A 17173-nucleotide genomic window follows, 5' to 3' on the forward strand; every position below is an offset into this window, starting at 1 on the left:
TTAAGAAGAATCAGTGAATTTAATTTGAAAATGAAAAGGTAGGGAGCGTTTGAAGAATTCAAATTCGAACTGATGAACTAAACCAGGAGCCTTGTTCAAGTGTTGAGACTTTGGAAAATTGACTCAGCTTACCAATGGTCTTATATCAAATAATCTATGTATGGTTTGTATTGCAGGTGTGTTGCTGCATTTACTTCTGATATAATATTTCTTCAAGTAAGTATGAATCCCCATCATCGAAGGGGTTTAAAGACGAGTACCTTGAGTTTGGACCACTCGTAAGTATCACAGTCCTTTTGGTTTTACCGACCTGCCTAGTAAATTTTCAAGCTCTGTAGCTTATTAGTATTTGATGTTTCTATTTTTACTTTTTCTTTCAGTATGTGGTTTCACAGACCTTTTAGAGCTTTTGAATCAACCAGCTTTTGAATCAAGAAATACTGCTTAAGATTTACTACAGTGAGGATGTTAATCATGACAAGCAATCAATAGCTGATATTATTTTCTATAAGGTTGGTGACCTATTTTATATATCATAGGATTTTCAATTTCATTTGCTAAAATTGTATTCAGGTGAATCTAAATAGTAAGTAAAATAGCTTTTCTATATAGTGCTACATTTATATACTACATTGTGAACAATTAACAAAGCTTAAAAGCTGAAAAGATATAAGGTGTTATAAATTGCTTACAGTGGAGAAACCAAATTCTAACATGGAAGGCTTGAGTCTGCAAATAGCTTCCATAACAATTATTAATAATTTAAGGAACACATAAAAAGGTACTTACAAATTATCTACCAAAGGCACATTCTCACACCTAAAAATCTCTTTGTTTGAGAAAAAAAATTATGATAAAAACTATTTAAAAAGTCTCACAAAATCCAATTTATGAAAATAAAAAATTATCAACTTGATAAAAACTATTCATAGAAAAGCTGGTTGACCTCAAAGATCACAAGATTCAGGTGAATTCAGAATTCTCAACTTGATAAGCTTAGCTTAGCTTTCATTTGTTGCATTGTATCTTGTTCATTTGAATTCCAAGCAATTGTGGTTATAGTTCTGTCAGTTATGGTTCTCTCTAATTCAAGAGGTTAGTCAATGTAGTTGCAACTAATTGTGAAGGAACCATTCACCGCCGTCGAACCTTCTCCGACAACAGCAATGGCGACTCGTGATGGCGGTATCAAGTCTTCATCAATTAATGGTGTAAAAATGTACACAATAGCTTCACAGCAATCCTCACTTGCTTAATGGGTTCCAACTAAGCAGCAATCTCACCACCCTGTCAAAAGTACTTCTCTTCACCTTTTTCAATTCTGTTGCACTTTTCCTTTTCCCTAATTCACTGTTTGTTTTGTTTTCGTTTTCCGTTAGGTTGTACTCAAAACGTGCAGCTTATTGAAGACTTGAAGTTCACTACTGCAACAACAAAGATTAAAGCTACTCTTGATGGCGAGTTTGTCATAGCTTCAGGTGAACTAGTAGCGATTAATTCAGCGCTGTTACTTGAATTTGTGTAGGATAATTTGTTAAGTATTTGATTTGATGAAACCATAGGCATTGTGATAAATTAGGAATGATATATATTAGGTCAAAATTCATGGCATTCATGTTGTTGATTCAATATTGAAGGTATATATCCGCCGCAAGTAAAGGTTTATGAGGTCAGGGAGTTAGGACTGAAATTTGAAAGACATTTGGATTCAGAGATCATTGATTTTCAGGTGCTTTCATTATAATTACTGAATTGGTTCATGTGGCACTGATTGCCAATTCTCCATTGATTGCTCAATGTGCAGTCCTGTACTTTCTAGCTTCATTATAAATTCAATGTGTAGTCGTGTATTTTGGAACGAACTGAATTTTAGCTATCAACTCTTTTTCGATTCTGTTTCGACATTGTTTGCATTCTGAAATTTTCTGCAATTAGAATATTAGAATTAGAATATGAGTTGTTAATGAATGTTTTAGCTAGATGAGAACTTGTTGTTTGTGCTAGATGTTGATATTCAGGTGGGATTATGTATGTGATTGTAGATATTAATACTAGATCTCATGCATCGTAATACTAGATATTCTTTCTAGTATAAACCTTTCTATACTTATAGAGAATCAAATAATAAATTAGAATTTTTTTTAAATTTATAGCTATATTACCTGCGGATTTACCTGCGGATCCATGTTCCTGTGGAATTACCTGCGGACTTACCAGCGGAATTACAGCGGATTTACCTGCGGATTTTTCCTGCGGATTTAACTGCGGATTTTCCTGCGGAATTACCTGCCGAAAAATTTACCCACAAAGGTTTTAGCTGGGGACAAAGAACCGCAGGAAAATCCGCAGGAAACTATTTTCCTGCAGAAATTTTGCTCAAATCCGCAGGTAAATCCGCAGGAAAACAGAGTATTTCTAGTAGTGTATATGCAATCGAATCGTATTAAATACGAATGAATATACATAAACGAATTTAAGAACAAGAATGGCAAACCATGACTTTGGAGTGGACGAAACCGAGGGCTGCTACCTTAGAGGCTGACTGAAAATCCTTCAGTGACGTCTCTAAAAGATGTGAGAATCCTCGAAAGTTCTTGAACCACTCTCAAATTCAGAAACCGAGTTTTTCTTTTTCTTGCAACTTTCAAGCTTTTGAACGTGTGATTTTGTGTCTGCAAAACCCTCTTTTTTCCTCCTAATTTCGTCCCCCTGGGTTTGTGATGTTGTTGTCCATATATATGGGATGCAAACTAGGTCAAAAGATGTGGGGAAAATATCTTGCATTCATTGGAAAATATTTGAAGAAAATCAAAAATACAATCTTTCCAAAAATTGCTCAATCTTCACTTTTCTGGTTCTTACACGTTTTAGACAAATATCACGGACTCTCTTGGTCCTTAAGATACTTAAATCCAAAGCCTTGCATGCATGCTCCTTTTATTTATATTTTATTTTAATTAAAATTGAATTTTAATGAATTAATTCAAAAATAAATAAAATAAATGGCAATGTGGCATGTAATTGGACTTTTAAATCAATTTAGATTGATTGAATATTTGATTATTGAACCATATAATTTATTTCATTTATTTGTGATTTATTTTGAATTTTAATGAATAAAATCAAAGATAAATCAAATAAAATTATGAAACAAATAATATATGACCAATGGCCTCTCCTTGGGCTTATTATCACGTGAGAAAACCCAAAACCACAAACTCATTACTCAAAAAAATAAGAATTTGCCAATTAGGGTTTTGCTTTCTTCTTGAAAATCGATCAACTTGTACCACGCGTATCTCCCTCATTTTTAATCATATGAAGGTGTTCTCATACTTTTTAGAAATCTCAAAGAGTCCTTTAAACACTCCTTTTGGTTTCATCTTCATTGAAGTTTTCATGTTCATGTACACTTCTTTGCAAAAATATGACTTTTTAACGATCTTCTAGAAGGACCTGTAATGTTTTGGCTTATATCTTCCAAATAAAGCATTTTTGGACTTGTCATGTGAGAGACAAAGTTGTAGAGAATTCAATTTCCTTCAAAATGAGCTTTGGATGGGAAATTTCTGATGTTCTATGTGAAAGTTATGGCTGGTCAAAGTTGGGTTGACTTTATCCTACGAAAACCCTAATTTAGAAACTTGAGTTTTGTTGATTTCTGATCTTTTCTTGATGAACCATGATCAATCATTGATCAAATGGTGAATGATACTTCATAATTAGGATGTTGAGCAAAAATCAGAAGTTTTGACTATGGTTTGACCGTAGTTTGACTTTTAGGTCAACTAGTCGATCATTGATCGTTTGGGCCATTGAATGAGCAATCTTATGAAGCAGAGCTTGAAACTTGGCATGAGGATCCTTTGTGGCATATAAGAGACCATGAAGTCCACTTGAGGTATCTGAAGCTGCTTCCTTCTTGTGTCTCTTTGAGCATTTGAAAGTTAGATGGACTAAAATATGGTGGGCAAATTTTGGGGTATGACAGTGGTCTATATATTTTAGAAGGTTCAAATATTGTTATTCAATCATTGTTAACTAGTGGAGGATTTCATGACAAGGAAAAACTATGAGATTTGAGTTTAAGGCATTATGAATTCCTTGAGAAAGTTTCAGAGGAGTATAATGAATTTTGCAAAAATCAATGGATAAAAATGCATGTTACCGCTGATTTGTTATTGAGTTTTTTAGGAAGAACTGAGGTTAAAATAACTTACTTGGTTAGTATAAAACTTATTCAGAGAGAGAATAGGGAAAACCAAGGGAGAAACCTGGTAAAAACTATAACGGAGAAAACTCAGTTTGAGGTGGAGTTTCCTACTATGAATGCTAGCACTAGCGAGGGAACAATTATAGAGATCTCTGATTATCATTTGTCGCATCATAAGGTAAGGAGGGTTATTGTAGCATCTCAAAGGGACGGTTACACTAGCCTTGTATATTATGTTTTTAATGTGGTTGAAGGACTGCAAAATAAAAGAAGAAAAACTTTCAGGGAGGAATTTGAAAACAGGTGGAGTCAAGGGTGGTTGAAAAGTCATACTTGTAGGCTTGTTAAATTACATAGGAAGAAAATGGTGATTGGAAATAAGTGAATGCAAGTGGCAAAATCAAGATTCAAGGGTTGTTTGAATTTGATCAAGGTTATTGATCAGGGTTTCAACTTGGTAGAGAGCAACAATGTTGTTGATTGTTAAAATGGTATCAACATGGATTAAAGTTAAGGTGAATATTGTTGAAGTATGCCTTAAAACTTTTGTTGATGAAAAGAAAGAAAACATATTTTGAGATTGGCATAAATCATATAGTCAAAAAGTAGTCTGGTCCGAGCGGTTCACGGGTATCAAACTAGGTTGGTTCGATTCATTGATCCATTCATTAATGTTAGAGTATTTTATATTAATTTAGGGATCATATAAAAATTAATATCAGAAGATATTATAAGATATATATTTATAATATTCTAAAAGATATTATAAGAAATATATTTATAATATTCTAAAAGATATTATAAGATATATTTTTAAAATAGTCTAAGAGATATTATAAGATATTTATAATATTTGTGAGATATTATAAGAATATAATAATATCTTTTATTCTAACAATTAAGGAGATATGTTTTTGGATTTGTTATGGATTTGTTGGATTACGACTATTATAAATATGTATCGTTTCTGTTATTATAGTGTGACAATCTTAGAGCTTACAACAACAATGGAAAACAAGGGTTTAAAGGCATAGCATAAGGTTTTGGTTATTCTCAAGGAATTCTTAGAAAGACAAGGGTTGTTCTTGGGAACATGAAGGTAAAAGCTATTTTCTTGTAACTCATCTGTAATTTCTTGTAACAATTTTCTGAGTATATTGAATTGGAGAGTTGCTCTCTCTCCCCTAGATTAGATCGTTTGATCGAATTGGGTAAACAATCTTTCGTATTTTTCTCGCCTTATTCTGTTATATTATCTGTGTACGGATTATTGTTGTAGACCATTTATTTTGGTTGCTACTATTCTCTGTCTCACAAATTGATATTGAGTTTTGTCGTAATTCACAACAATAAGAAACACATTGTAAACGATTATCTATTCACCCATAATCGATTGTAGAATTTGAAATATAAGTTTTTCTTCTCCGAATAAGTTTTCTAAAGAGTTTTTGTTATGCTGAAGTTTAGAAAGCCAATTTTGTCAGTGTATATATGTTTTATCATTAAGAGAGCTACACATTATTTTACAATATAATCCTAATAACATAATCACTTAGGCCTTTAATCAAAGACATGCTTAAGATTTAGGTTCATTCTCGTGACGTAGTTCATAATATTTGATCTTGTCTAGTAATTCATTAGAAACTCCATGTCACACTTTTCGATTTAGGTTATATTTTGAAAATACCTATAACATTTGATCTCGTTGAGTCAATCATTAAAACTTATTTATTATTAGGAAGATCCTAAAGTTCCACATTGGTTGAAGATAGAGAATTGAAAGAGTATATATAGAGGGACACTCCTCACCTTACCAACCGGTTTTGTAAGGATGAGTTAGGTCAAACTCTAATATGGTATCAGAGTCTGTCGATCGGACCATGGACCGTCCACCATTAATATCCACGCACCAAGCCCAAAAGAGTGTTGGGCATGAGGGGTGTATTAGGAAGATCTTAAAGTCCCACATTGGTTGGAGATAGAGCATTGAAAGAGTATATATAGAGGGACACTCCTCACCTTACCAACCGGTTTTGTAAGGATGAGTTAGGTCAAACTCTAATATTCATATATAAAACCACAATTTTACCATATTTCCAAACGGTTAGAATATATTATATGAATTTGTGGTTATGTTAATTAATAATACTTTGATGTTACTACAGACTATCATTCATCAATTATAGCTTGTAGAATTTGTATGCTTGTTATCATATTTGAACTTACTATTTTATCTTGTGAATTTTATTTTTGTGTAATATTATTTGGATAGTTTTACTCAAGTATAATTTGAACTATTATGGAACTTTATCAAATTTACAAGATTCTAATTGATTTTTGTAGTCAATTAGCATATTGCATATTGGACATTGGTTATTTCTTGTTAAAATTTGTATTTGTTATTTGTTTTGATAGGTTTTCTAATTGTGTTAATCTAGTAGCGCATAGAAACTAAAATAAATTTGAAAAGATACTCCTACTATGCTAAATCTCTTCATCTATTTAATTCTCCTTCGTGATTTGATAAGTCATAGAAACTAAGAAGTGGTATCAAGAGAGTGACTTTTGGTTAAGGGCTTAACAACCTCAAAAGTTAAAATATGACGGATGAAGTTTCAAAAGTAAGTATTACATGAAGGTTCCATGGATTTTGATTTGGAAGTTTGGAAGTTTGGAAATTTATCGAAAATATGACTTTTAAGCCTATCATGAATGGAGACAATCAAGTCGTTGTCAAGTCTAAAAATGAAAGGGAGACTTTTAAAATAAAAAGGTGCAGTGTGAATGAAAGATCTGAAATAATAAAAAAGATAAAAATATTATAGCTCAAAAGCTCATCATCCAAAATCAAAATTGAAGAGCATCATTATATTAACAAGAGATATCTCATGATATGAAATATAATGACAAATATCTTACATATTTCAAAATGTCATTCAAGATATAAAAAAGAATCCATCTTTATCTCACACATCCTCTATCACAAATCATCTATTTTAATAGCAAAAATGGTGTGCATAGATTTATTTAGAAATTCAACATAACACAATCTTAAAGTGACCAACATCATTCTATTTTAGTATTTGCCAACCTTGTAACCAATTCAGTGAACTCATCATCTGTGCCAATCATGCTAATCCTAACATACGCTGGATTGACACCAAATCGTGTCCCTCTTCTTGTAAGAATCTTCAATTTTTCAAAATAAGTCTCCCCATCTTCAATGCCCTCCACAGACTTCAACTAAGCAAAAGCTGTAAACCAATTTTTTCAAAAAATAGTGAATAACAAGTAAAATTCACTAAAACAATGTGTTTATGAACATAAGCGTGTCCGATGTGTCTGATGTGTTTGTGTTAGTATCGTGTGTATGTCTGGAGTGGAGATACGTTGCCAGGGTATTGCTTAGTTATTTCCTTAGCGAAGTGACAGTAGGCAGTTGGATACTTTGGCAAGGTAAAAACCTTGCTTTGCTCAACAACAGTCTTAAGCTTCTCCCATCTATCTTTCATTAGCTTTTTGCTATAATAAAAAAAGAGTTGATCTGATGGAGTGGACTTGGAATTTTGGTAGACATCACAAATCACTTCAACAATCTTAGCAGCTCGAACTTGGGATTCTTTCGACACACCAACTCACGACCGACTATGCTCTGATACCATTATTGTAACACCCTTCTAAACCCCGCGGAAAATTAAATAAATTATTCAGAGTACATGAAAACAAGGGTGCCACAATTCAAATTTTAAAACAAACATCATACGTCTATGTCATGCGTTCTGTAACACTCCAAATCTACCCAACGAATATTTAATAAAATCAGAGTGCGGAAATTCAACATACAATTGGAATGTCACATTCAACGTAAAACAACAAACAAATTAATCACATATATCATAGATACATAGCACATAACTCCGATGAACCGATAAAACCTGTTTACTCTTTTAAAAAATAAAAACAACTTTTATTAATAATAATAATATCAATTATTCAACTTCACTTTGCATAATATTTTTATTAAACTAAAACAACTTCACCAACATCATATTACTTCATAAATTCCACTTAAAAGTTAACAACTTATAGTTATAATAACAATTAAAAGACAATCGTTCATTCCCCCGAGTGCTACGTATCAGAGCAAGACCCAACTCGAACTAACAGCAACTAAAGACTTCATAAAATCACTTCAAACTCCCACCGCTATCTTGAGTACCTGTCCATTTCCCATGGTAGGGAAACATCATTCAGAAGGGGTGAGATATCCAACAATATAAACAAGCGTATGATAAATAATATATTAGGATTAAATCATACAAAAGTATCACTTCACAGTCATAAAACTATAAATCACTTCACATCGCAAAAATCAACTCATGTCACTTCAAATGAGACACAACTGTGCATATGCATGTGGTACCCAGGGCTTCAGCCCCCATCGCCAATTGCCAGTTAAACAGAGGCATCAAGGCATAAGCCTTCGTCGCTAATTTGCCAATCCAGGCCGTCGCCAAAATATGCAATGTATGCAACTCGATAATGCACGTCACACAACATAAACAACAAATCCTCGTCGCCAGGCATAAGCCTATATCACCAATTCATTTACCAATAATTAGTGGTAAATATCGTCACTGAAACATCCTGCAACTTCGCATAAAACAACAAAATATAGCAACATACACATCACTGATAAATGCCAAAGAAAATAGCAGCCCATCGTATTCAACATAATGCACGAAACAACTAATATACAACAACGTCATAATAATTTCATACTCATTCATCACTCTAACAAAATATTTTTATTAACTTATTCTATACTCCTAACTCGCGAAAATTTATAATAATTAATAATTATAACTCGACAGAGTTTCCAAGAACTCTAAATAATTCTATAATAATCTCTACAACTCTAAAGTGCCAAAAAAAATACTCTACTGACAACATCTAGCAATTTTCTGCAACTAATTCCTCAATAATAATAATTATAAATCCTAGGTTAATTATAAATCCTAGGTTAATTTTCTACCGACGTCAATCAATTTCAACATTCAACAATACAATCACAACACACGAAACAGAGGCAATCATACAACCATAACCCCCACATATCATTCATCATAATCCTGTTTGTAGAGCTAGAACCCCACCCTTACCTTGGATATAAGATTTCTCTACTCTCCCGGTTGCCATAGCTTATGCCGTTGCTTCCATATTTTCTCTGAAAATCTTTTCTAACAACGTGCAGAGACGCAACAAAAACCTGTTCGGAAATCGCTTTGTCAGACGGACTTAAAATCATCAAAACGAAAATCGCTCCGATCAGAAGTTACCTCTACGAGTCTGGAACGTTGTGTCCAAGAACTGCGACGATCCAACGGTTGGATTGGGAGAAACGTCCGTTTTACTAAGGTGTCTCACTGCAGAAACTTGCTGCGAAAATTGGACTTCCTCTAACTTTTCTCTTCCGCCATGGCTCTCTTCTTCACCTCTCCTCCAAACCCTATTCCTCTTTGTATTATGATAGTTCTTCCTTCTTCCAATTCTAAATCCAACATAATTGGGCCTAAGTTACATACCCCCTCCTTACTTCACAACAACTCAAATTAAATCCAAAGTTATTTTTAAGCTCATTAATAAAATAACACTTCAACTTTATTTCACCAAATTAATCCGATTAATTACCATGCCAACTTAATAAAATAATTCCGACTTCGTCGATAAAATTCGAATTAAATACAAATAGTCCAATATTAATAATAATATTATTTCTTCAACGAAATCAACTTTATTAATTCTCCGACTAACCGAATAAAATCCAACTTTAACTTAATAATCCAAATACGCTTCCCAAAATAATACCGACAATTCCGATTGATCCTCGAACTTTGATTAAATCCAATGATTAAATTCTTAAATAATTTAATTAACTAATTAATTAAATTCGGGGCGTTACACGTTCACTGAAGAAATTTAACACAATTCATAATTGCGCATGCTAACACAACGGAAAATCAGTCATACGGAATAGTTCAACATCTTTAGAAACTATATCCCTCAAAACAACGAAATAAAACAATAGAATCATAAACATAAACTCAAAACATCGCGTTCCCCAGTGTTACAATATCAGAGCATGACACCTGACGCTAAACTAAACGCACTGACTCATGAGCTAATCCTCGCCAAGTCGTAAAAGCCGTTATCCTCAATCTGAAAATGAAAACATGTAAGGGTGAGTCTCATCACAATTAACAAATATTATAGCATCATAAATAATAACACATCATAGTTATATTAATCACCCAATTATATTATATTCAGACAATTCAACAAATACACAACCAACACATCATCAATTCATAACACTGAAACACATCCAATCATGTTACGAAAATCATGCATATGAATGAATTGACACTATGCATGTGGTACCAAACATCATCAATGGGAATAACCCACCGACCGATCAACATCTTCAAGATACGGCCCTACCAGCACAAATTCCACACAATGGGAATTATGCCTTTCATTGAATCCCCACATCATCAGGACTCAGCCCTCAACAAATCGTTATGAATGAATGCAACATATATAACATACTTATACCTTCATCATCATCGTCATCAAGTATGTTTAAATATATATTAGCATAATTCAAATATCATCCAATTATCATCATCATTCAACTCATAAATTATCACATGATTATTACTTCAAACATAACATGTATTAACACATCTCATCACATATATGTACAATACATCATTCATCAAGAAATAAAATCATATTTCAAAATAATTGAAGTTACACCTCATCCCATCATTTAAACACATAGGTTATCTCATAAGGTTCATCGTGCTCGAAACAACACTAAAAACGGACATACGATTTGAAAGTTATGGCCTTCGGAAAATTTGTTAAAATTTTGTATGTTGTGAGTCGATGCACGAATCCCATAGGTCGAAGCATAGAATTTTATGCCCCCCTCGGGTTTGATCAGGTCGACCCATGAGTCGACTCATGATGGTCTTTTGGGAACCTGTAGGTCGACACACCCTGATACAAATTTTTTTCTGCGATTTTGACATCTTTCCTCTCCCAATCTCAATCCAATCGCACCATAACAGTTCCCACACCAAAACATCATCAAATAACATAAAATACTACAATTATAACACAGTTTAGAGGTCATCTAACACTAAAATCATTCATCAATCACATCAATTCAACAAAACAACCTAAATCTCCCAAAACCCCAAATCCTAAACATACAATCCAATTGATCTAACTAATATGCCTAATCAATATCATCACTTAAGATACGATAAGAGAAGTTAATCGGAGAGTCCACCCTTACCTTAGTCAAAAGTTCTTGATTGGTCTCTCCCTCTACTGCCCCTATATCACGTTCTTGAGTTCCCAATTCTTCAGTCTTTTCACGTTCTATCCCTTCTCTCCAATTCCCTTATTATTTTATGAAAATAACATTAAATTAGTAATGGGCTTTACTAACTTAACACCTCCTTCTTACTAACATCATCCATGGCCCAATACCATAAATCATTCTTTTTTCCAATTTATTTTCATAAAACCAAAATAAGTCTAATTATTAATTCAATTTCCAATTAAATTAAAAATTAAATATACGGGTGTTACAGCCATCGTCAAGTGATGCTGAAAAATTCATCTATGTGGGCGATGGCAATAAAGCTGCAATAGAGGCTATATGGACTTTTAGATTATTATTAAATACTTGTTTTCATTTAAATTTGGTTGAGATATTTGTTGCACTGTCTATTAGACGGAATTTAATTTCTATTTTTGGACAAATTAGGCTATGGTTGTTCGTTTAGAAATTATAAATTTAGTCTGTCATATGATTCAAAATGTTGTTGGTTCTGTTTTTTTTATGATAATATTTATATGGTTGATATTGAATGTCCTTGTAAATAATGCAAATAGAGCCACATGGTATAAAATAAATATTAAATGAAAATTTTGTCACTTTATGGCTTAAGCGATTAGGGCATATCTCTAAACATAAAATTCAGAGGCTTATGTTGGAAGGTATTCTTAGATCTCTTGATTTGTTGGACTTTCAAGTCTACATTCAATGTATTAAGGGTAAGTAGACAAACAAAAGGAATTTCCATGCTGATAGAGCTAAGGATGTCTTAGAACTAATTTATACAAATATGTGGGCTTTTCCCTACTGGTTCTTAGAATGGAGTTGCAGAACGACTAAACCAGACTCTTAAGGGTATGGTGAGGAGTATGATTAGTCATTTTTCTCTTCCAGAGTCACTTTAGGGAGATGCATTAAAGAGCGTAGTTTATATCCTTAATAGAGTACCCAATAAAGTAGTAGCTAAGACCCCTTATGAGCTACAGACAGGGAAATATCCCAGCATCCAGCACCTGCACATTTGGGGATGTCCAGTTGAAGCGAGACTTTATAGGCCTTATGAAGGTAAGTTGGACACAAAGATAATTAGTTGTTATTTTATTGGATACGTCGAACGCTCTTACAGGTACAAGTTTTATAATCCCGTCACTAGAAATTTTTTTGAAATGGGGAATGCTAGATTCCTCGAGGATATAGAGTTTGAAGGGGAAGGAAGCATAAGAAGTGTTGTCTTTTATGAAGAAACTGTTTCTTACAATGGTGAAGTCTTTGTACCTATCCTTGTTCTAGAAATAGATCCTTAAATAAACAATGTTGTTAATCCTAACATCCTTCAACAACAAGACAATATTGATTTTCTTCCTCAAGCACCACCTATAGTTCAAACTCAACAACTTCAAGAGCCACCATTAAGGAGATCCACTAGAGAGAGGAAATGTGGAATTCTAGATGACTATGTTGTATTTTGTCAGGAACATAAGGAAGGCATTGATTATAAAGAGACTTTTCCTCCAGGTTCTTCAAAAGACTCTCTTAGGATCATGATGGCATTAGTAGCTCATTTTATTTTAGAATTGCATCCGATGTAAGTAAAGACTGTGTTTCTAAATCGAAACATTGAAGCGACATTATATATGGTGCAACCAGAAAACTATATGTAAGGTGACCCAAAGTGTTTGGTTTGCAAACTCAAGAAATCCATCTATGAGCGTAAATAGGCTTCCCATCAATGGTATTACAAATTTCATCAAGTTCTATCCTTATTTGGTTTTGAGGCTAATCTAGTTGATAATTGTATGTACCAAAAGTTTAGTGGGAGTAAATTCATTTTCTTGATAATTTCTTTGTCTTATGTATGCTCAAGTTTGCACACGTTCCGACTTAGCATTCATTGTAGGATTTGTTGGCAGATATCTAAGTAACCTTGTTATGCAGCATTGGATAGTAGTAAAGCATGTAATACACTACCTGAAGAGAACTAGAGACTTCATGCTCACTTTTCAGAAGTCAGAAAACTATAAGATCATTTAGTATTCTGACTCTGATTTTCCATGATGCCCGGATAGCAGATGTTTCACATCTGGTTACATCTTTCTCTTGGCTTGAGGAGCCATCTCCTTGAAGTCTTCCAAAAAGACTTTAGTGGCTCCCTCCACCATGGAATTAGAGTTTGTGGCTTGCTTCGAGGCATTAAATCATGAAATTTGGTCGTGGAACTTTATCACTGGCTTATACATTGTTGGGAGCATTGAAAGGCCCTTAAAGGTTTATTGTGACAATATAACATTTGTGATATACTAAAATAACAATATGAGTTCTACAAACTCAAAAGCTATTGATATTAAGTATCTTTTTATGAAAGAGAGAGTTCAGGAGAAACAAATTTGGATAGAACAGATAAGGACAAACTTAATGCTAGCTGACCCACTACCCAAAGGCTTGATACCTAAAGCTTTTGATGGGCATGTTGATCACATGAATATTGGTTTTTAGATTGCCTTAGATTAGTGGGAGTCTTTTCCTTATTTTTCTATGTTCTATACTTTGGTTTTGTTTTGGTATAAAATTTATGTTATGTTTAATTTTCTGCAGAAATAAAACTTATGAGGGACTATTGTTATAACAATATCAATTTTTTTGTTTATGTGCAAATATTTAAATTTTGAATTACACCTAAGGAACTTGAGTTTGATATCACTAAAGATTTTAGAAGGACCATTTGGAAATATGCATGATTTAGAGATCACAGTGCATGAAATTTCCATGCCACTCATCCATATCGATCTATGTCATCAACTACATTGATATGGTGGTCGACGTGGTTTCGTCACGTTACACGTCCGCGAAGACAGTCGCGGTGGTCCCATTATTGATGTATGATATGAACTAGATGGTATGACTTGAAATTCGAAAGGTGCTTGTTATTACTAGATCCAAGAGAAATATCTATTGGATACTAATGCCTAGACATAGGGTTAGGTTCTATATCCACATGTACAATAGTGGGATTGGTGTGGAATCTTGCAGATTTATAACTGTTGGAACATAATACTTTGTGTTGGTTAATAGACTAAGATATTGGTTATTAGGTACGCATTGATCTCATAGTGTTAAGACCGACAGAAGATACAAATGAGAGCAATAGGCGGTAATATGAATGACTAAGTAGATGAGCATATTACTTACCTATGGATATACATGACAAATATGCAATGACAAAATCTATCCCTAGCGAGCTTTCTTATTGTTAACAACGAAATCTTCATTTTACTTTCTGTCATTTATTTTATGTTATTTACCTTCCCGCATCAAATCAAATATAAAATCCTTATCTATATAGAATCTTAAAAATTGTTGAACTATCTTTGAAACTAACAGTCTCTATGGATACAATAATTATAAAACTTATTTTTTTGCTCAATAGTTATGCCTCATAATTGGATATCCCACATCCATAAATAATTAGAGGATAAGTGTTGAAGTATACCTTAAAACCTTTGTTGATGAAGATAAAGAAAACATGATTTGAGATTGCTAGAAATCAGAAAGTTAAAAAGTAGTTTGGTCCGAGCGCTTCACGGGTATCGAACTCGGTCTGTTCGATTTTATTGATTCATTCAGTAATGTTATAATATTTTATATTAATTTGGAGATCATATACATTAATATAAAAATATATTATAATATATTTATAATATTCTAAAAGATATTATAATATATATATTTATAATATTCAAAAAGATATTATAAGATATATATATATATATATATATATATATATATATATATATATATATATATATATATATATATATATATATATATATATATATATATATATATATATATATATATATATATCTATAATAGTCTAATAGATTTTATAAGATGTTTATAATATTTGTGAGATATTATAAAAATATAAGAATATATTTTATTCTAATAATTAAGGAGATATGTTTTGGGATTTGTTATGGATTTGTTGGATTTTGGCCATTATAAATATGTACCTCTTCTGTTATTATAGTGTGACAATCTTAGAGTTTACAACAACAACGGATAGCAAGGGTTTAAAGGCATAACATAGTATTTTGGCTATTCTCAAGGGAAACCTTAGAAAGGCAGGGTTTTTGGAAAACCTTTGGATTTATCTAAGAGAATTGGGGAATTGGGAAACCCTTGTTTACACCTTGGTTTGGGTTATTCATATATTGAAGGTTGAATAGATTGGGAAACACTTGGCTAGAAAATAGGGATGATTTTTTGGCACTTCAGAGTTGTTCTTGGGAATGTGAAGGCAAATGATATTTTCTTGTAACTTATCTGTAATCTCTTGTAACAACTATCTGAGTATAGTGAGTTCGAAAGTTGCTCTCTTCCTCAGAGTAGATCGTTTGATCGAATTGGGTAAACAATCCTTCGTCTTTTTCTCGCATTATTCTGTTATATTATCTGTGTACGGATTATTATTGATGTAGACCATTTATTTTGGTTGCTACTATTCTTTGCCTCACAAATTGATATTGAATTTTGTCGTAATTCACAACAACATTCACAACAAATGGTACTATGAGCATGGAGCAAAGAGGTATTGTTTACAAGTGAGCACCATGGTTAGTAAATGGGAGATCGAGGAAATTTCTAGAAACAACGACTTCGGGTTGTGGAAAATTAAGATGCAAGCAATTTTAATTCAAGAGAAGTGTATTGATGCTTTGAAGAGTGAAGCATTGATGCCTGCAGGTCTTACACAGGTACAGAAGATCGAGATGAGGGATAAGGCCAGATGTGACATTATACTGCGAATGTTGTGTAGGAAAAACTTGAATCATTGTATATGACTAAGTCTTTGGCTCATAGGTTGTGTCTGAAACCACAATTCTATTCATTCCGAATGGTAGAGCATAAATCCATAGTAGAGCAACTTAGAGAATTTCACAGGGTTATGATCTTGAGAATATTAAAGTGGAGATTGATGATAAGGACAAGGATTTTCTCTTGGTGAGTTCATTATCCAGATCCTTTGATCACTTTAAGGATGCCATTCTTTATGGTAAGGAAGATACTATTACTTTGGATGAAGTCCAGACGGCGGTGAAATCTAAAGAATTTTCAAAGTTGAAATATTTGAAGATTGAAGATAGTGGTGAAGGCTTAAATGGGTCAAGAGGAGGAGGTGAGCATAAAGGGATGTCAATATCAAAGAGGTCTGATAAGTTAAAGTTAAATATTTTTAATTGTCAGAAAACCACTCACTTTAAAAGGGATTGTTGGTCAATAAAGATTCTGTTCAAGCTGCAGTTGCCTTGGGTGACGAAAGTTATGAGGATGTTGAAGCACGAGTAGTATCGAGTTTGGAAACTAAATATAGTTGGGTCATTGGCTCAGGTTTCTCATATCACATGTGTCAAAGAATAGAATACTTTGAAACTTTGAAGATGGTGCAAGGTGGAGTTGTTCGCCTTGGTAATAATAAGGCATGCAAGGTTCATGGCATTGATACGGTCAAATTTAAAATGTTTGATGATCATGAACTTCTTATTCAC

At 33.0% G+C, this 17173-nt stretch overlaps 1 long non-coding RNA gene across 1 annotated transcript; it reads left to right on the top strand.

Annotated features, from left to right (window-relative positions):
* Positions 1-518: 518 nt before the first annotated feature.
* On the top strand, positions 519-2516 carry LOC131650685 (uncharacterized). The gene is made up of 3 exons (XR_009298323.1): positions 519-1296; positions 1380-1478; positions 1638-2516. It is a non-coding gene; the product is annotated as an uncharacterized LOC131650685 (long non-coding RNA).
* The last annotated feature ends 14657 nt before the right edge of the window (positions 2517-17173 follow it).

Source organism: Vicia villosa, linkage group LG2 (genome assembly GCF_029867415.1).
Source record: "Vicia villosa cultivar HV-30 ecotype Madison, WI linkage group LG2, Vvil1.0, whole genome shotgun sequence".
In the NCBI taxonomy this organism is placed as follows: Eukaryota; Viridiplantae; Streptophyta; class Magnoliopsida; order Fabales; family Fabaceae; genus Vicia; species Vicia villosa.